Here is a 21,111-nt window from a genome sequence, read left to right on the forward strand (position 1 = left end):
TTGACTGAGGAAGGGAGTTTTGTAAGTCCATAGGGTTTGGGTTTGTTTTTTACCACTGTGGCAAAGTCCACAGAGGTATGAAAATAAAAGCCAAATAGAAGGTTTTGCCCACGGTTACTTGGTGATTGCAGCAAGTCTTGGTCTTGCTCAGAGTCAGCTTTATTTCATCTTTTAGGTGTCACAGTGTTCAACCATGAATGATAGGTAAAGCAGAAGGTAATGTGTGTGTTACTGCCTGCAGTGCTATTTAGCAATTACAGAACAAAAGGAGAAAATGTGTTGATCCCTACGGGACCCCATGGGTGAGAGCCTTCCGAATCAGCTCCCTGTCTGCTTGCTCTGCTGGAGAGGTGTGAATGGAGCCGGGCTGTGCTGACCCATCTGCTCCTAGTACGTGCCACTGAGATAGGTGAAGTGTGCTTTGGGGTCCACCGTGTCAGAAGCTGCCTGGAAAGCATGCAGCATGAAGCCAAAGATCCTTCCTTATGGTCAAAGGCAGCTGCCTGTGACTGCCTGGCTGCTGCTGGTCTGTGCTGCGGTCTGGTCTTAGGGCTGACTGCTTCCAAGCAGGATGTGCTGCTGGTGTCTGATCATTACGGATTTATCAATTGTGTTAATCAGGAATGGGGGACTCAAAACGGGATAACAGAACAAAAGAGTAAGCGATCATTACTAGAGAAAAAGAAGTATTACTGTTTGGTTGGTTTTGTTTTTTTCCCAAAGAGTTTAGCAGTTGAGCTTATCTAAGGACCTGATTTATGTCCAGTGATAGCAGACAAAATTTATTGATTTTTATCGACCTGGGGAGGCATGGACTCATTTCACAGGCTCCAGCCGTGATTCAGGGTTCCTTGAGCTTCCACTTGTGTGATAGGATCAAGCTTAAGCATAGCCTGCTGATCATAAACAGAATGTACTTTTCTTGGTCTCTGCAAAGAATTATGAAAGGTTCAAAGAGTTGCAGAAAAGCTTCATGACACAATGTGATGCTGGGCAATAAAATGGTAAGCGTAAACACATGCAGGAAAAAGCAATTCTGACTTTAGTAACTCAGAGCCTGTCACTGAGTATATTACGGCTACTTTTGAAGAAGCTCTTGGAACTGTAAGAGGTAGCTCTTTGAAAGCATCACCTTGATACTCTTGTGCAGTCAAAAACCAAACAGAACATTAGGAATTATGTAAAGGAGAGAAAAAAAAAAAGAGAACAAAATTTTTTAGCTGCATAAACTATTGTGCACCTTGTCCTTGCCTACTGTGGAAAAAAATCTACTTTCTGATCTTGAAAACAATATTAAAGAATTGGAAAAAGATAAGAGTAAATGATCAAAGATATCAAAGATAGCTCAAACCGAGCTAGCAGATTAAGATTTTTCAGGCTGGAAGAGTGCCTGAGAAGGCTGTGACAGATATCCAGAAATATAATTACTGGCATGGAGAAGGTAAAAAAGCATTAATTGTTCCGATATAAAAGATAAAAGAGGTGGACTAAAACTAGATGGTTTATAACAAATACAAAGTTACTTCTTCAGACAATGTCAATGAACCTGTGAAATCATTGCCACAGGATGCTGAGACTTGAAAAATCAGTGTGCAAATACTTGGGGAAAGTCTGTCCATGCAATACAAAGAACCACAGCCAGCTCTGGAACTGCATGAGGTACAGATCTGCAGAAGCTGCGAGTGTGTTCTGGGTGAGTGCCACTATTAACGGGTCTTAACTCTTGTACATACCTCTGTCATCAAATAGCAGCCTAGGTGGACCTTGTGATGATGCAGCACACACCTGCTTATGCTTTTAAGATTCATTTCACTTGATCCTGTAAGAGTTCTTTAATAACTCTTCACGCTCTCCACAGTGTAGTCTGCACAGCCTCCTATAGTTTGACAAAGTCTGTAAGAATTACTGTTACTTGTGAGCTACTATTTGACTCAAAATTTGCATTAACAAAATTGGACCATCAATTGAAGGCGACTGCAGGACTAGATTTGGGGCTTAGTTTAATGAAAATTCACGTGGCACACAATGGGGATTAGTAATCTAAACGTATTAAAATTTTAACTTATTATTCAAATGCTTCAGCTTCTTCTTGGTCAGGAAGCACAATCTACTAACCTTCATACCTAGCCAGTAAGAACCAAAATAAGTCCATCTCAAAAACTTAATGATTTGCAAATAGTTAATTACAGGACTGGGCTGCACGTAATGTCTTTTGAGATCACACTGGTGACACTGCACCATCACTTTTCTTTGGACAACTTTTAGAACTTACATTCTGTTAAATCCCTATTATCCCTTTTGCATATATTGCTTGTTGGTTGGGAGGTTTTTTGTGTTTGTTTGGGGTTTTGGTGGTTTTTTGTTTTTGTTGGTTTTGTGGGGTTTTTTTACAAGACATGGTCAGTGGAGTCCAACTTTCAGAAGGTTTTGTCAGAATAAAGAAATGTTGAGATTTCAAAGCACGAGCTCAACAGGATGTATATCAGTAATCCTCTGGACACAACATGGCATAGCATGAGGCAGCATCAAGTCCAGACTCTGAGTAGTCTCCAGAGTTAGAGCATAACAAAAGATGAAGCAGTGCAGATAAGGACATCCCCTTCCATCTTTTAAAAGTTACTGCACTGTACTGTTTTAACGTACCAAAGAAATAAAAAGACAAAATAGTTTCCTTCATCCAGAGAAATTCATGTGCACATTTGTAAAATAAAGTTTTCTACATTTAAGAAACACACAGTTGTAAACAGTGATATTAATTCTACATCATTAAACAGGAACATTTAGGAACCTGCCAAACATCCTTTTAAGTTACTGCAGTAAGGAATCCACTAACTTTTGAAAAAGACCTGTTGGACAGGGAATGATTCAAAGCACAAATTAAATTACTTGCTTAGAATCCCATACCTCTCCTAAACCATACGATCTCAACAGTTTCTAGGATGAGACCCAGAAAATATCCATGTACTAGTGTGTGATGCAAGCAGCACTGATGTAGCAATTTCACTATTTATACACTGTTTTTCATAACACCCTTCATACAAAAAGCCCCCGCTTATCAGAATCAATACCCCAGAAAATGTAACTGTGACACCTTCCACAGCAAATGGCCTTTCTAGGATCATCTGAAGTGGACTCTCCTTGGAATCACCTTAACTGGATGCAGTTGTCACCAGTCTTCTGTTACCTCTTCCTGTCTGCAGATTTCTGCTGAAGGTTTTTACCCATTACCCCCATAAGGAGGCCTTACATCAGGGATCAAAAAGTTGTATGGTAAAATGCTCAGGTAGAAGTTGTCATCCAAAGTCTGTTTTTCCCTTGATTTCTAGATGCACCTGTAGCTGATTCAAGTGCAGGTCATTAGCTACAGGGTTTTTTTCAGAGAGACCTCTTTAATCTTTAAATATAAAAATATGGCATAAGCACATTTAGGTATGTTAAAGACTGTGCTTTAGTTTGCCTCAGTTACCAAAAGGATTTATCTGCATTTGGGGAGGATTTGCAGGGCGGATGGTGGGGGTGGCTGTATCAAGCACTGAAAAAAAATTTACTTTCATATATGCCCACTGATGAGTAAGCATGCCTGCAAGTTCATACGTTTTATCATGCAAAGGCAGGCACTGAAAGAATTTAAATCCCATTTTCACATTACACAATTTTTGTTGTACTTTCAGGACCAAAGTTTTCATGACTGATCTCAGACATAAAGCAAATTCAGGAAATCTTAGACAAAATCCAATCAATTGTTTTGAGTTCTGACTGCATGAAAAATAACTCAAACCACATTTTTCTTTTTTCCACTATTCATATGTTTCCTTTTCTAGCCTGCTCTGAATAGTCTAGTCAAAATCCATTATCTTCTCTCAACTCCTACTTCTACTTAGTACAGGTTTGCTGTATAAAATGAAAGGCACCACATGCATTTAAAGTGTTACCATAGTAATTACCACTTAAATGATACGTGCCAAATTAGAACAATCATCTTGGGGGCCATCCTGAGGAAACTTGTTTCAGCCTAATGGAAGTTAGTAACTCCTACTTACCTGAAACATAGTTACTATTATTGCTTAAATAAGGTCAAATTTAAGGTCATGAGCAAGAATATTATTCTCAAAAATACCTGCTGATCCTGGTTGCTGCAAATATTTCATGGACTCAGATGAAGGTGCAGAGAGGAACCACTGCAGGTAGTCCTCCAGAAAAACCTCCTGCGTGGACCATGGATGACACCCACCAGTCCTGTGCAAACACTTCAGATGTGCTGAGCACCTGAAATGGCACCAGTCACCCAAGACTGGGCACCTGCCCCTAAGCATTTGAATGTCTTGGTCACCCCAAAGAGGTGATTCCAAATAGTGATTTCTCAGATTAGAAATACTGATCTGGTTCAAAAGCATAGAATAGCTAATGGGGTGTGAAGTAATGGGGTTTGGGGTTTTGAAGTTCAGGAATGCCAAACAATATGGATTATTGTCCAGAAACACATATCAATGGGACTCCATTGACGGAAATGGCTCCCATTTGATGGAGGATTTAGTAATGGTATTAGTAAATTATTTTTTTTAAATATAAATGACCAAGAAAATCAAATGTGAAGAAATGTAAAGTTAATCTGCCTTCTTAAACACTGTTTCTCTATTTACATTTTAGTATGTCAGACGTTTTAGCATTGAGCAAGGAAATCAGACACTGGTCCCAGAAAGCCAGCAGTTTTGCCCTGTAGGCTAAAATTTAAGGGGGTTGGGTTTTGGTGTTTGGGGTTTTTTTTTCCCCCCAACTATTGTAGAATTGTATATAGATTAAATTACTGAAATACTCAGAGTTGGTTTATCACGTGTCTAAGATCTACCAGGTTCAAAAAGGACTGTGATAAAATAATGGGGTTTTGTTTTCATCTTCAATCCTCCATCTGAGGTGATCTGAATCAGAGATGACTTTAGGACTGTCATAAAAAAGATCAATTTTTTTGTCTTTTATGAGCAAAGGAGAAAACTTGAAGGTACACAACTAAAAGCTGTTTGCCAAACCAGTATGTACGTTTATCCCTAAATAAATCTGTCAAACAGTGCTGTTACATAATTTGTTTCTAGCAAGTACTTTGAAGAAATTTTAGATAAAAAGAAAGTTTAATAGAAACTGCAATTTCCTTCCAAAAATGGTCTTTTGAGATTTTGGGGAGCTTAATAATAGAGAAATATTTCCTTCCTTCTGAATACCAGAAACAAGAAGATAGGAAACAGCTTGTAATCCAAGTACAGCGTTGATCCAGCCATAAAACAATTATTGAGTTCAATTGTATATTAAAAAATATTTTTTTGGTAAATCAGTTCAAACTCAAGTTTCATTAGTAAACTGAGGAGATCCAAGTTACTGTTAATTCCAGGGCCAAGGTAAACTGTTTCTGTTTACAGTGAAAATATTGCAGCAGAAAGAAAAGTGTAGGATACATAGAAAGAAAAGGAAATACTAATTTATACACATATGCTTATCTGGAAAAGCTGTATTAGCTGAATTAAGGAAAATCTCATTGAGCAGAATGAGACAAAGAGACCATTAACTGTGAGGCAAACATTACAAATCAAACATTCACTTAAGAGTTTAATTTTCTTTAAATTCTGATAGCTCTTTTAGAAGATGTATAACATGTCACATCCAATTTACAGAGCCTCTGAAGTTACACAATTAGGATAAAGAGGCTCTGCAGAGTTCTTGGGCTGGGCTCTTCCATTCTCTCCTGTTTCTCAACCAGGATCTGTACTCACCCCAAGACCTACATCTTAACAAACCCCACAGCTATAATTACAAATAAAAAAAAAACTGACTAGCTGCTATTATTATCAAGAGTAATTGCTTTTCTCAAAAATTAAGCCAAGTTATCTAAACTAAATGGCATCTGGTCTGCTTAGGGTGCTTGCTAAAATCAGAAAAAACTACGTGCTGCCTTAAAACACCATAAAGGTAATCTAAACAGAGCACAATTTTCACCTCTTTCACAAACTGCTCCTATAAATGTAAATAAAAAATTGAGCTGACAAATCCATTTTCTTTAAACAAAATAACATTTTTTGTTAACTTTGGACACTGAAAGCCAGCTCTTTAAAGAAATCCAGGTGCCTAATTCTCATTAATTTCAAAGTGAACAGAGAAAGTTTGTTGCAGGAAAAATTGCCCATGAAAATGCTAATAAGAAATTTGTAATGCTAATAAGTAAAGTAAGTATATTTCTTATTTCTTTTGCTATGCATTCATATACAATCACACACAAGTATTAAATAATAGTATTCATACATACAAGTTAAATACATGAATACAACATATTACTTGAGTTATTGCTGTCAGATGATTTTCTAGTATTGAAAATTATTTTGCATCTATTTGGCATGCGTGGTGCTACAGCAGCTCCAACCATTTAACAGGCTGCTGACAAACAGAAGAAGGTCTCCACGCCTATTATTCTCTACTAGCTTTTCTAACCACTTTAATGCATAATTCTTGAAGATGTTTTAGTTAATTTACATAAATACATCCTCCTCTCTTATTATGTTTTTACATGCATTAGATTATTTTTTACAAAGCATTACTGGGGATTATTAGCCAACAGATTCAGAGAACACTGTCCTCACCATACAGTCCAGAAAAAGAGAGTCTACGAGCAACGTGTTTCCATGGTCTCCTTATACAGTTTTACGTGCTGGTGTTTACACTGAAAGTACAGCAAGTAGCTGTTTGGGTTTTTTTTACCCAAGACATGAAACCTCCTATGGAGATAAGGGTCTCAAAGTGGATAACATTTTTTTTTCTCTGATACAGACAGGAATAAAACATTTTTCAATTAATGGATTTAGGTAGACTGAAAGGAGCCAGCAAGGCACAATTGTAAAATCTGGGAAAATCAGGGTGATGACAAAATGGGGGGGGAGGGAGCAAGTGGTAAAATAGGTTGCTTATATTTGATTTTCAGGGCTTCCCTTCATGTAACTACAGTGTGGTTAGGAGATACGGTGCTCAGCTCTGTGCACAAACGGGCAGGACCATGCTCTTGACTTTGCAGTCTCTATTTGAAGAAAGCCAGAACTACAGGTCTAAAACTCAAGGGCAGAACACAAAGCTAAGGTTTCCCCATTCAGTAATGTTTTTACATATGAGGTTACTTCCTGCAGGAATCCTATCTTTGTTCTCCTTTTCTTTGAGGGCTCTTCATTCAAGGGCCAGTTTTCAAGTAAATATAGGGCAGCTTCACTTATTTTCTCACCCAAGACCTCCGCAGGTTTGCACTATTTCCATTCATCTAGCTGCCTGGATCACTTCTGTATTTATTGTTTCATTTCACAAGTACAAAAACTAGCGTAAAGACTGTGAAGTATTCTGCTTTATTCAGTATATTTTGCACCCTATCATTTCCTTGTTACTGTCAGCATTCATAAAGGCAGCCTCCAAACACCCCTTCTGTATCCATTTGCTGTTCCTCTGTTTGCTTTCTCAGAGAGAAATCTTTGAGGATCACACAATTTTCCAATTTGATTACTTAGTAAAAAATAAAACCTCAATGTGCTACTAAGGATGTTCTGATTTCAGCAGATGACTACAATTGCCTTACTTCTCCCTTTCATAGGATTAAACTGTAGACACTAATAGAGTTACTAGACTGATTTGTCTGTTTCTTCCGCTGTTTCTAAAAATAGCACCCAGGAGATAGGAAGAAATGAATTTTGAATTTCTTACGGGGACAGGATACCTCTTGGGCTTTTTAAGCCCTTAAAAATTATTTAGCAGTGATGACAGATGCAAGACTGACACCTCAATACAATGAAACCCTCAATTTATCCGTGCTATCAGCAAGGCTCCAGTTACTGCATGATTCTATAGCTATGCAGTTTGCTACTGAATTAATTCCTTCCTATAGAATAGTGATTAATAATCTCAGCTTCTGTTGTTTAAAACAGATGTTTCTGGCCACACAATGACAAAGATCAACTTAAATACATGAACAGAGTATAAATAATGTCTTCCTGAGTCTGCAGAACAACCTGAAAAAATTTAATAGAGAGGTCTGCTTCCCCCTAATCATCTGAAAAGGTTGTCAAGTCTGGAACAGAAAGATATGTTACAATGTTGCCCTCAGTAATTAGTTCTATATGGAAAATTTCAGCGGAAGCATCCAGCTTTTGTTCTTAACCTCCAGTCCAAAGCTGTCCATGGGGTGGAAAAACTAATAAAAAAATATCCCAGAGGAATTCATTCTCATTATGAAACACTTTCATATTTAACTAACTTCAAACATCTTCTTTTAACTTTAATTAAGCTACTGTAGGTTATCCAGTTTCTTCTGTTAGAGTGCTATAGAAAATTTGCTATAAGTCTTAGGTCCAGCTTGCTTAAATGCATTAGTGTCCTAAACACAGGTGCACCAAGGTCCTGCATATATGTGCTACAGCAGAGTACAGCATCACCAGTCTGCCACAGCCTTGCTCTGGTTTTGGTAGGAATTAAGCTCACTACCTTTCTTTTATTGTCGGAGAGAACTCTAAAAACCAAGGTATGAAAAGATATGAGTCATGCCCTCCCTCTCAGCTGAATCTGGTCCCTAATACTGGCACCAGTCACTTCAGAGTGAGAATAAACCCATCAGTTACGTCACAGGTGTCCTTTTTATGAGCATTACAGCTGATGAACTGGATTGCAGCATCTACCTCTGCCATCCAGCTGGAGGTTTCCACAGGGCTTCATGGCCCAACAGAGTAGGAATACAACATGGATGCTACCCCGTGGTTCATAAATCCTGTGTTTTAAATCTATGACTTGCACATCACACCTCAAAGCGGCAGCATGCCTATATGATTTAGGTATATACTTAGAAATCTTAAGACTTGCAAGTGAAGCATACCTGTTTAGAAGTGCAAAGCCTTCACCAAACAGTACAGTGGAGGCTTGTCAGGCCAACTGGAGAATGGCAGTCAGCTCTGTGGAAGCAGCATTACATAGCCAAGACTTCTTTTTTTTTTTTTTTTTAAAAAATCTGTGACCACAGTCTTTCCGGTTAGCTGCATTCCTCAGAAATGAAGAGACCAACCTCCTGGATGAAACTCTTGCGAGCAGGAGACAAAACCACCAAAACATGTTGGCTTGAAATTCCTCACCCAGATGAAATTAGGACACAACTCAGGTTTAAGTGTTAAAATAATTTAACTGTGCTTTCCCACAGAAATAGTTAGTATGTACAAAGGATAGAATACAAAAGTAAGAGTGAAATAGGAGCTAAGAAATACAGGAAATAGACTCTAAATTCAGACACAGGAGAAGCCTGATCTATATATCTGCCTCCCCTTGCCCTGTAAACAAGATAGATCAGACCACTGAGTTCTGCAGTTTCAGTACCTGAGAACTGGGATACTATGCCAATAGCAGTGATTATAACATTTTATGTGGGTTTCCAGGTCATCATGGACACCACCAAGGTCTTTTGTTGTCGGAGCACACAATTCCCACCTCACTGGGAAAAGGGTCAGATGTTAATGAATCTAAGAAACAAGCCATCTCTTTTGCATACCTTCCTTATTCAGTACTCAAGTTGGACTATGCACAGTGAAGACTGCAAAGGGCATACGCCCACCGGCCAGCCCCTGGCTAAATGCTTTCCTGTAAGTTGCATGAAAGGTAAGTAATTTCAGTGGAATCAGCAATCCGTTTAATTCTACACCAGCGCAATATTCAGTAAATGTTGTCTTCAGTGTACAATGTGAGAGACAGATCTGTTGCCACTGACCTTAATACTACTGATTACTATGCAGTTTGTTGAGTAAGCACTGTGTAAGTAAGCAAGTCAGAAGCATACCCTCTGAATAAAGAAAACACTACATCAATATATCATTATATTAAGCTTCTATTAAACCACCCAAAAACATTTTTTAAACTAGTAGAAATTGCACCATGTCAGGCCCTCTTTCATTTCAGCTCTAACGCAAAAATCCTCTGCAAAATGATTTTGCAAGCAAAGGCTGCAGAATCACATATAAGCAACAAGGATCAGTTAGGGTTTGCATATATAATCTTAACTTTGTCATCTACTGACCCTTATGAAAATGTAATTTTTTTCCCCAAGAAATTTTGATCCTTCAAAAATTTCTGACCATGCTTAACTTCAGTCCACTGAGTAATACCTATGCCTGTGGTAGGAACACTCTCTCCAAGAATGCTTTCTCTGCAACACCAAAGATCTTGCATCAGTACATGAACAGATGACTTTCATCACAACATAGTGCTGAATTAAATATTTCTAAGTGATCTTGCAAGAAAAAAGAAAAACATGTCACAGATTACTATTCCTAGGTTTAATTTGTATCTGCCAAACTAATGATCCAACATGACCTAAATGGGGAGTGCCACTTTCTGTTTATTGAAAATGCAAATGGTTAAGGACCTTGAAAAGTAGTGCTTGCAGAGGTCACCTCACTGATCTGTTATCAAAGCTTGCATAATGAAGTGGATGACACAGCCATTAACTTGCATATGGGTTTGTATATGTCAAAGCAGACCAGCTTAATCTAAAGGTGAATTCAATAATGTTATGCTGTATTGCAGTCCAAAAAAAAAAGCCTGCAAAAACCTATGATTAAAGGTCAGCACATCTGGCTTCTGATTTGATGTCAGCTGCTAACCCTTCTTTGACCTCATCCCCTGCAGACTTTCTAACTGACTATTACTAAGGATATTTTACAATGTCATCTTGCTGACTCTCACTGTGCAGTGAGAAATACCATTTCACTTCACCTTCACTAATTTCAAAGCCTCTTCAGTGCACCTGGAAAAGTAACATTTTATTTTAATTTCCTAAACCTGCAGTAAACTGTCATCTCACATTGGGACGACATGAATGGAAATTATAGGAAAGCTTATTTTTCCTTCCAAAATAACCATCCCATCCATTAGCCAGTGTGATCTCTGGAATTTGCATGCTTTTTGTAACAGCATTGGTGACAAAAATTTATTTATCCTGAGTGTAGCTGTGAGAAACAAAGAGCAGAAAATTTTGCTTATGCTATATAGGAAATCATTCACACTGCATGAGATTTCCTACTTTACTGACTTCTATTGTTCTTCCATTTATTCATTTTCCTGTATTTGGCAGGTTAGTGTCCCATATCTGTTGTTGAAAGGCTGAGGCTTGTTTATGCTTTTCAGTAGGGCAGTCCAAATCTGTCAGAAAATAAGGACAAAGTCTGCTGAGAGGCTGTATCCTTCTGCGTTAAAAAAAAAACCACACAACTCTAAACTTGGCTTTCCATTTGCATCAGAAAACAATCTGTTCATTAGAAATAGTTCATAATTTTAAGTGTTTCTCTAAGCTCCGTACCAACAGATTCTTATTACAAAACAAATAAAAATTACAATTTACAAAAGTGAAAGGTAGATAATTACACTAGTACGCCCAGTTATTATATCATTTCCAAGTACACAAAAAGGAAGGAAATGAATGGTTTGTGAACACCCATATGCAATAGCGCACTTTTCTTAGTGAGAATAAATTAACAAGTTTTTCAGTGCAATGAATGCCCCAAGACACCACAAGGATTTATTTCATAGTGGAACAATAGATGGAGAATTTGACATCTAAATATTTCAGGAATATTGATCAGTTAGAACACACCTTGGAATTGTTTGCAACATACTCAGTTTTTTTGAGAGTGATGTGCTGCTATAGGCTGATATACAGGAAAAAAAGAATCACGCTATTTCAAATAATATGCTAGCACTCATACTTATAAAAAAATCTATTTAGATTTTTAAAAGCCTCAAAAAATTATCCAATACCTGAATTTTATATGCATTAATATACATAATATAAAAGATGTCTTTTAAAATTTTCCCAATTATCAGCAATTCCCACTTATTTCACCCCTCCTGCCACATTTAGGGAAAATGGGGCTTAATTATGGAAGCTAGCAGCTGTTGTAGCTCCATAATACATATAAATAATACACCAAAAGACTGTGGGGCCTTTTGGGGCTACTATTTTAATGAAGCAGTATCACAGTTCTAGCTTTTTCCACCATTTCTACTGTACGTATCTAATCTAAAGCCGTAAATCTAATCAACTACATGCTACATCGCTGAATAACAGACAGAACCTACTGGGATGTAGCTGAAACCAATGTGACTGTAGAGCTAGGAGGTGCTGCAAGTCCTGAGGAGGGATTGGGTTCGTTGTCTGCATCACGGCCATTTCAAAGTGTCAAGAAAATATGTATCGAGCAAATAATAAACATAAAAAAAGAAAGTTCTATAATTTAGTTATCAATATACTAAACACAGCTTTCATAAACATATTGGGTCCATGCCTACAAAGCCTTATAGTCACTTTACTCTTTACTACTCTCGGCCAAAAAGCCTACCTTCATTATCAACTAAAGTCCACCTGGTTCTCAAAACAAGGATTACACCACCTGTGCTGTCATTCCACAACACAGCAAATTTAGTCCTGTTTCATAGTCATTTCTGCTAGACTGTAACTGCCACCCAGTCTATCTGCCTCTCATTGGGCATGCCTACGCTGTTAATAAGCAAAAGGACTTTTGATACATGGTAGAGAGAAGGTGAAGACATTTGCTGGATGTCACGCTGTCACTGACCCCGATGTCCATCTCAGTAACGCAGCCATACACAAGCATCAGTAACTCTGTATGCACAAAATACATTTCCCTTGCTTCCCATGCAGGCTCTGGTTGGCACATACAGCAGTCTCATTCTGTTTGTGTGAAAGTTTCATATTTTTCCCCATTACAAATCCCCACAGCCCAGATTGATAGTAGACCCAGCTGTCCTTTATAATTACATTTTAATGACTTAGGATGGTTGTTTGCATTTTGGCAACTTGTTTAATAGTGATGACATTTAAATTGTCACAACTAGACTTCAAAGTTATCAATTTATTAGATGATCAGGAAACTTCACACCTATGGCGGTGCGTTTTTTTGGCTGCAAACTCAGTAATCCATCAGCACACTGATTTATATAATGAAGGTTATTTCATAGGGATATGCTTTAGTTAATTCAGCCCTGAAAGGGATTAACTTGCACGAATTAAAAAGGTTCTGTTTACTTATTTATTATTACTTTAGATTGACAGATAGTCTAAAAACACACATACTGTGTTTTGTCTTCTGTTGCTTTCTTCATTTCAGTATATTGACTTTTTTGTGCACATATCCATTTATTTCTTGTCCTTCTGCAAATGAACCTGGCATTTGCAGAACCACATATGATTCCTTCAGCAAAACACTTCTCTGATACACCAACAGTAGTACTCAAAAACCGCACAGATTATACAATTGGTAATTTTTTTTGTTAAGTATTTCAACACCCCTCCCCCAATGGCGCATGAAAACAGGTGTCCAACTTCTTATATAAATGGAGAAGTCACGAGTAGCAGAAAAATTAACCCCGCTTGCCTGTTCTGAGTATCAGGTTCAATCATAGTGCTGTCAACTCCCTGGGATGTTCCCTACATACTGCTTTTCTGCCCCTCTCCCTCCCTGCTTCCCATTCCCAACCCAATGGTTTCAAGTCTCTCTAAAGTCTCCTACCCATCTCTGACTGGTTGTCTGAAGAACCACCACATGGTACAGGCAGGTGAAGCTGTGTGAGCTTACAAGTCCTCTGATGCACAGCCCCTCAGCTGCCAAGAGGGCACAGTTAAAAACAATCCGTGCTGTGATGAACAGGCCTGTTAGACAAACTTGGTGTCTTTTGCCATGTCTCCACTAACTGAGCTCAGCTCCCAGACTTGCATACACACCCTCTGCCATTCCCATCCCCTGGCACAGAGCAGCTCCCTCTCCAAAAAGACTGACCACGAGCAGCAGCTGCAGGAGGTGGTGAAGCCCATCAGCAACCCACACCTCTGGTAGGTGAGACTGAAACTGGTCAACTGATTCAGAAGTTACTGGGGGAAGCTAGCAGACAGGTAAAATTGCCATACATTAATTCTTCAGGAAATCCACTAAAACATGCTCGTATATGTGGTTAGTGGTTGATACCAACACGGATGTGCCAGTCATCACTGACGAAGCAGGTATCTGGCAGGGGCAGGAGGGGGACTACTGCTCAATGCCAAGGCGCCGGTGTCACAAACGCCACTGCTGAAAGGCACCATGCAGATGCAAGCTAACGTCTTGTGAGCTCCCACCTACCTCAGGGACATGGCCCACTATAGGGTCTGCCACATTATCTTTCCTCGGAGAGAGAGCTGGCTTTAATACACAAACAAGACAGAAAAAAATCTAATGAACGTACTTCTCTTACATTTTGACTCGCTTTTCCTCCTTATCAGTGGTATTACCTTCAAGCAAGCAATCATTAAGTAAACTGATTTCAAAGAAAAGTCATTTCAAGTACAGATTTCTTCCACTAAATTCCCTGGAGTACCCACTCTGTAGCCCTTGGGCAAAATCCAGCATGAATTTATCTCAAGAATAGGCCAATGCTCATTAATCAAGTGAAGGCCTGGCTGAAATCTTCACAAGAGGCTGTGCAGAATGCTGAGTCACCTTGTAACTGATCTAGGCACTACGCAATGCCAAAAGCCAGAAAGCTGCTGAAGACCATTATTTTACAGATGGAAAGCCAGTAAAGAGAACAAGGAAAGTAATTAAAAAACACATTCCTCAAGCTCATTGGACACAGATCAAAATTAAACCACACAATGAATAATTGAAGTAAATATATCACAAATATATATTATTCAGCTGCTGAAAGAAAAAGGTGAAAATAGACACAAGTTTTTTTAGGAGAGGAAGAGGTCCCTGGGGCGATCCCCATGGGAATTCTTTGACTCTGGGAAGCAAGAGGGTTCATCCCACTAATGGCTGAAAAACTTGCCCTTCTACCTAGAAAGCCAGAAGATCCCCAGAAAACTGAACAAGTCCTAGAAAGTTTGCATAAACACCCATGCAGATGGCTGAGCACTATCTTTATGCCCTTGTCGGTGCTCATTCCATGCCAATCGAAAGCCCTCTGTTCCAACCTCTGCTTTGTTCTAGAGACGGCCTTTGAAGTGTGAGATCCCCTCTGTGGAGATGGCTTGGGGGACAGGACAGCCCCAGACTGTATTACTTGTTCTAGCTGGGAGCTGTACTGCATCTTCTCAGCACATGTAGAGGATGATGTGAATCTTGCCTGCTCCACCCACACCCTGGAGACAGCTGCAATCTGATCTCAAGCACCTAGCCTTCTGATTTAGTTTAAAGATTAGAAAGGTCTATCAGCAGACGACTGACAGGTAATCATCTTCAGCAGAGTGGAAAATAACCTAGAGTAGTAGGACAGCAACCTGTTGCAGCTGTGCGCACAGTCACTGCGCCATGGCAGACCATTTCTCAGCCTCAGCTGCATGTCATGAGAGGCAGTGAGAGTGTACCATGGAGGAATCTCCCACTGCTCTCCCAGGTCAGAAGGACAGCTTCCACCTGCATTTGTTGGTGCCACCAGCAAGCAGTATTATGACTGTCCACACACTCTTCATTCTGAGGAGACCACCACAGCTACAGCAGCACTAACAGAAAAACAAAGGTGAAACTTGCTGTTTGAAACCAAGCCAAAGACTAATTCTTATTTCCTATACATGCACAAGAAAAAGCATCATCCCCAGCACACTCACCAGTCATTTCCATTCAGCTGCTATGTGTAACTTCCCATATGCTCTAAAGGTAATCAAGAAAAAAGCCCCTCAATTTTTATTTCACTTTGAAGTCCACTGCTTCTATTTCAGATCTGAACAAAGCATTATGCACCTGAAAACTTGTCTACTTTTCTCATCTACAGTAGCTGATAAAAAAAAAAATTTGCCAGGTTAGAGTGAAAATTCTCCCAAGATGAACCTGGGTAACACTACAAACCTGCTACAAAACACAAGCTTCCAGGTTTGGCAATATTCAGTGGTTTTACTTAGTTTGATTATAATCCAGACATTATTTTCTATGTTAAAAATGCTTAAATGCTTCAAAAAGCCAGTCCGACCTTCTCTTAATTTACTTTTCCCCTTTCTACAGCAGCTTTGTAATTTCTACTGAAAGTTTTAAAAACAGAATCCTAACAGAAAAAATAAAATAATGCTTTAATAGACCTTACCAGCTTTGAATTGCCACTTGCAGATTCACTGCCTCAAATATCCTATTTTCCTCTTTCTTACTCTGGAACAACCTGCGTGAAGGGAGCCCAGCCCCATGGTACTCGCGCAAGGGGCAGGGGAGGCCCAGGGGCGGCAGCCAGGTTTAACCAAAAGCCCAAACCACAGGGCAGACTGGGTGACAAGGCAGGTCAAAGGCAAAGTCAAAGTCAGACACAACACCAAGATGGCAAGGCTGAGCCATCAGCCCAGGCCCAGCTCAGCAAGACCCATAACCTGGGCAAGGCTGTGGTGGAGCGGGAGACCAATGCTGCTACAGCCCCACTCAAAAAAGGAGTAAACTCCCGGGGCTGACCTTAACATGGGGCTCCTGGTTGCAGGGCCTGCGGGTAGGGAGACCCAGGTGAAACTGGTCAGGGCAATTGGGCTTATCAATGCACTTTGAGCCATGACAGGTGCCTTTGTTAGGCTTAGTTTTGTTAAAGAAAACTCAGTATGTTAAAAACAGCTTTAGAAAGCCCATTAAGTTAAAAACAATAAAAAGCCAACCCAAAAATAATCAACCCTGATTTCAACATTTTGAATATTATGACATACTATGCCTCTTTACTACTTCTGTGATGGAAATTTTCAAGGGAAATACAGCTGCTTTCATTGTGCGAAAACAAAAAGTCTGAATCGTGAAGTAAAATCTTAGGATCAGTCTTCCACTGGTATCAGCCCCTCTTCCAAATGCTTCCCCGCCTCTGCCTCTGCCTCACCCTCTCTGCAGGGGACATGAGATGGATTGGTGAGCATATATGTTGTAGAACCAAGGTTAGTATAAAAAAACAAAAACATGCAGAACCTGAAGTCTATTCAAATAACCATGAGAAAATACAAAGCAAGAAAAGACTTCCCAAAAGGGGCTTAATGTAATTTCTGGAGAAAATCTTTTACTGTCTTTGACAAATCCTTCTTTACAAGGAGCGCCAGATAAAACCCTCCACTATTGCCTCTGGATTAGCCCAACTTTGAGGGCTGGGAACCTGGCAGTACTACAAATCAACGTTTCATCTCCCCCAGGGAGCACATTGCTTCCACTGTCCTGGCATCCTGCAGGCCAATGGAGCACACAAAGATGTCACCAGATTACTGATACATTCTTGTCATAAATCCATTAAAATTTCATTAAAAAATGGATCAAACCCCATGTTTCCATAAAGCAAAGCATTATGTGAATGCTTTATAGAAATGGGAAATAATCATAAAATTTTCACAGCTCAAGTATTAACAAAAATTCCCTGCCAGCAGCAGAACATACTTTAACTTCATGATTTGTACAAACAGTGAATGATGAGATGTAAATTACGTTGCCACTGAAAAAAGAACTGTGTTCAAGAGAGTATTTTCTGCCTATAGTATTATGGTTAACAATTTAGTAATGATTATTTAACATTCCTGTGGTCAAACAAAATGAAGATAAATGTTTGCATATACATGTTTTAAAATCAATTTTAGATGACAGCAGGTTACTCCTTTGCTATTCCATAACCAGTAACTTTTTATATTATAGTTTGTTTTCACCAGTAAGCTCAAATCATATTCTCTTTGGTTTGATACGTTTTTTTAGAAAACCCTTTAGTTGCATAGAGGGATCGCCTGGTACCATCTTCTTGGCATATTTCACAAATTAATTTCCCTAACACTGCCTTTTGGTCTGCTATCTTCTCCTCTGGTCATATACAACAGTGTAGACTTTTGAGGACAAAAATGCTTTGGGTTAACTGAAGTCCCTCAATGCAATGTGGAAGTAGCTGGATAAGCAAGAAGTGACTAGATGATCAAACACCCCTTTGGCTGTGTTACGCAACCTTTTTGATGTTACTCTGTTTCTTCCGGCCCACACTCAGACCAACACACTCTTTTATTTTCCACCAGATGTTTCTTCTGTTCCTTCTGGCAGACTATTTGAACAGATCAAGAGCCTCCAGGATATATTCCTTTTTATCTCTATAAGCTGGACAGAAAGCATCTACATTTTTCACTCCACTTGTCCATATCGTATTATGAAGTTATAGTGTTGGTGATGATGGCAGCTGAACTGGAGAAAGTACAACGCCAGCTAAGGAAAAGTTAGGATGGGTGGGCTACGAAGCAAAGACAAAGTTAATGTCTGATCAAAGACTCCAAAGGAGTAAACCCTGAATTCATACAAACCATTTGCTATCAGATCGTATTTCCGTATGTATCTCTCAGAAGGACGTGCCTCTGGTTTCCAAAGCATTAAGTTGTTTTCAGAACCAGAATGGTAGCAGCGGTACCACAGCTCTATATAAACTAATAACATGTTTAAACTGATCCTTTAATCATCTGTATTTTGTTAATTTTCTGACAGACTCATAATATTCCCTGTATCAAATTCTGGGTTACTGCTTCTCTCTTCTACTGTTTGTAAACACTGTCACGTACTCACAGTCTAGGAAAGTCACAGTTCCTTTACCATAACTACGCTTTGACATTCTTCTTACATTTGCAGGCCAGTCCTAACTAGTTCCTTGAAGATTAACATAAACAGTGTTTCAAATATGCTGCTATCAGATTCCCAGCATTAATTAAAAAAATATCCTTCAGATATGGATTTAATTTGCATCCATGCATTCCATAGCATGCTGCTCCTTCCCAATTATTTCATGCTGAAAAGCGTCAGTATAAGTCTTAGAAAAATGAGTATTCTGAGACCTGCTCTACTGCTCCTAAAACCTGTTTAAACCTTGTGCTATTAAGCAAAGGAAAGATCTCAATGTCACTTTTTCATTATGGGTCAACATAGGACTAAGCTGTATGTTTACACTGATAATAGCTGTATTATAAATATTTACATGGATTATATAGTTAGCAGTAAGGCGTAAGCAGTGCTAACTGTATGCGTCACTCCTCTGCTAAGTGTATGTGGGTTATGAAAATGATGTTTTTGTTTATTTCTTCCTTATTTTCTTTCCAAGTATTGAATTCTCTTTCTAATCAGGCCAGCCATAACTAGGAAACAGAACCTATACTGTTAATAGTCACTTCAAAGGAAAGAGGTATTGTCATACATTAGCTGAACTAAGCTTTTCTGTGCCAGCCTTTCAGCTGAACTAAATGGCTATCCTTCCTCAAGAACATTTTTCACTGTGAGGAAAGCCAGGTAATCGCACCTAAGTGACATATATGTCAACTTTTGAAATTTTCAGTGAAAAGGAGTTGCAGTTTGTGAACAGTATTTCTCATTTTATTCAATTTTATTGATAAGAAAAAGGAACATTAAGGCAATTTTACCACTGTAAAAGAAATCCATAAGGTAAACGGCAGTGTGAGATTCAAGAAAGAGAGCCACAGGTGGGTGGGTTTGTTTTTTTCCTTCTATGTACATATAAAATAATACAGAAGATCTGGTGGTTTTTTAGCAAAATTTGTGTAGAAAACAATTTTAAGAACTTATTGGGTATCAAATCCCACACTTGGGTAAAAAGTACAAGAACAGTGGGGTGGTTTTATATCTATCTACTTGAGTGGCCCATTAATGATAGCATCATTTACTCTAGCCTTCCATTGCTCCTGTGACTTCTATTAACCCTGCTGTGTCAATAAGGACCTGAAAATATGGGATATTAATAAATGATTGCTCAGGTTGACTCAGGATGAATGAAATCCAGATCTTCTAAGTCCCAGAAGAGAACCTTAATCTCAGGACTTGTACATCCAGTAATAAGATCTGGACCTGTATTCAAGCAATAATACTGCATCTTTTAAGAATTATGGACTGGAATTATGATTGCATAAAAATGGAGTACACGATTACAGAAAATTGTGCCAATAGTAGAAAACCTGGTGTATGACAGAAAATCTATCATAACTCCTACATCCTGTGATTTCTATGAATTACTATGATTAGCATTAATTGAAGCAACAGATCTGAATGTGCTGAAACTAAGGAGCTTAAGATAACGTGTCTAAATGGTGGCACACACTGAAACTGCCCTCCTCTTTTGGCTTCTGTTCATTCTTGGAAGAGAAGACTATGCTGAAGTTGCTTGTTTTGGCAAAGTCTGCTCCTTTAACTTGATCTCCACCCTATTTCTAGGAATTCAGCCCCTTTCATGCCTGCCAGTCTGCTGAGCTGTGTGCTGTTTTTGGAAGGGCAGAATACAATTTTCTTATAAATTCTATGACATACTTGTCCAAATTGCCAAAATGTTCTATGAAACCTAAGTGCCACATAAATGACAGCAAAATAGGGCCATTTACATGTAGCTTTGGCTATGGATTTTGTATGATTCATTCTAGTCACATATTTGCACCATCAGCTTGCCAACATTTCTATGATAACCTATTATTTTAGGCATTTATAATTTGCTCAATGTATTCCCGACTGAGTAACAACAACAAAGCTCACAGTCTAGGTATCTGTAACTATTTGGGGAATAATACTTAACACCAATGACTAGTACTCTACAGAAGTGCAACTAGCGTGTTCATCTAATTGCCTTTAACGCTGGAAAAAAACCGAAAGCAGTTGAACTATTAAACTTACAGAACTAGTTACTGCTTTGCATGTGTAGTAAGCCATTTTCAAAGGGAACCTAATTATGCATTTTAATGGCAAGCAGTACCAGTAAGCGATACTTTCACAGACGTTATTAGACTAAACACAATTCAAAGCTTTCCCACTGGGAAGTTCGGCACCTTTTATCACCTGGAGCCGGTATTTCGCCAGAACGTCCTCGCTGAGGGGTTCTGCCTGGAAGCCGGCGTGTTCCTCGCCCGCTCTTAAACACCTCCTTATCTTCGCCAACTTGTGTTCACCTCAACACCGCCGCCCCTGCCTGCAGCGGGGATAAAGCTACCAAGAGGCACTCGCCCATTCCTCAGTAATTGCCTCAGCTCCTGGGCGGCGCCCTCCCGAGCGGCACGACGGAGCGGGCCCAACAAGGCGCTGCAGGCCGCGCCGCGCCCCGCCGATCCCAGAGCCC

At 39.2% G+C, this 21,111-nt stretch overlaps 1 long non-coding RNA gene across 1 annotated transcript; it reads right to left on the minus strand.

Moving 5' to 3' along the window:
- Positions 1-408: 408 nt before the first annotated feature.
- Positions 409-21,031, minus strand: LOC106631460 (uncharacterized). The gene is made up of 3 exons (XR_001335156.3): positions 20,825-21,031; positions 12,127-12,202; positions 409-11,190 (listed from the first exon to the last, which is right to left on the minus strand). It is a non-coding gene; the product is annotated as an uncharacterized LOC106631460 (long non-coding RNA).
- Between the last annotated feature and the right edge of the window lie 80 nt (positions 21,032-21,111).

Source organism: Falco cherrug, chromosome 11 (assembly GCF_023634085.1).
Source record: "Falco cherrug isolate bFalChe1 chromosome 11, bFalChe1.pri, whole genome shotgun sequence".
Classification (NCBI taxonomy): Eukaryota; Metazoa; Chordata; class Aves; order Falconiformes; family Falconidae; genus Falco; species Falco cherrug.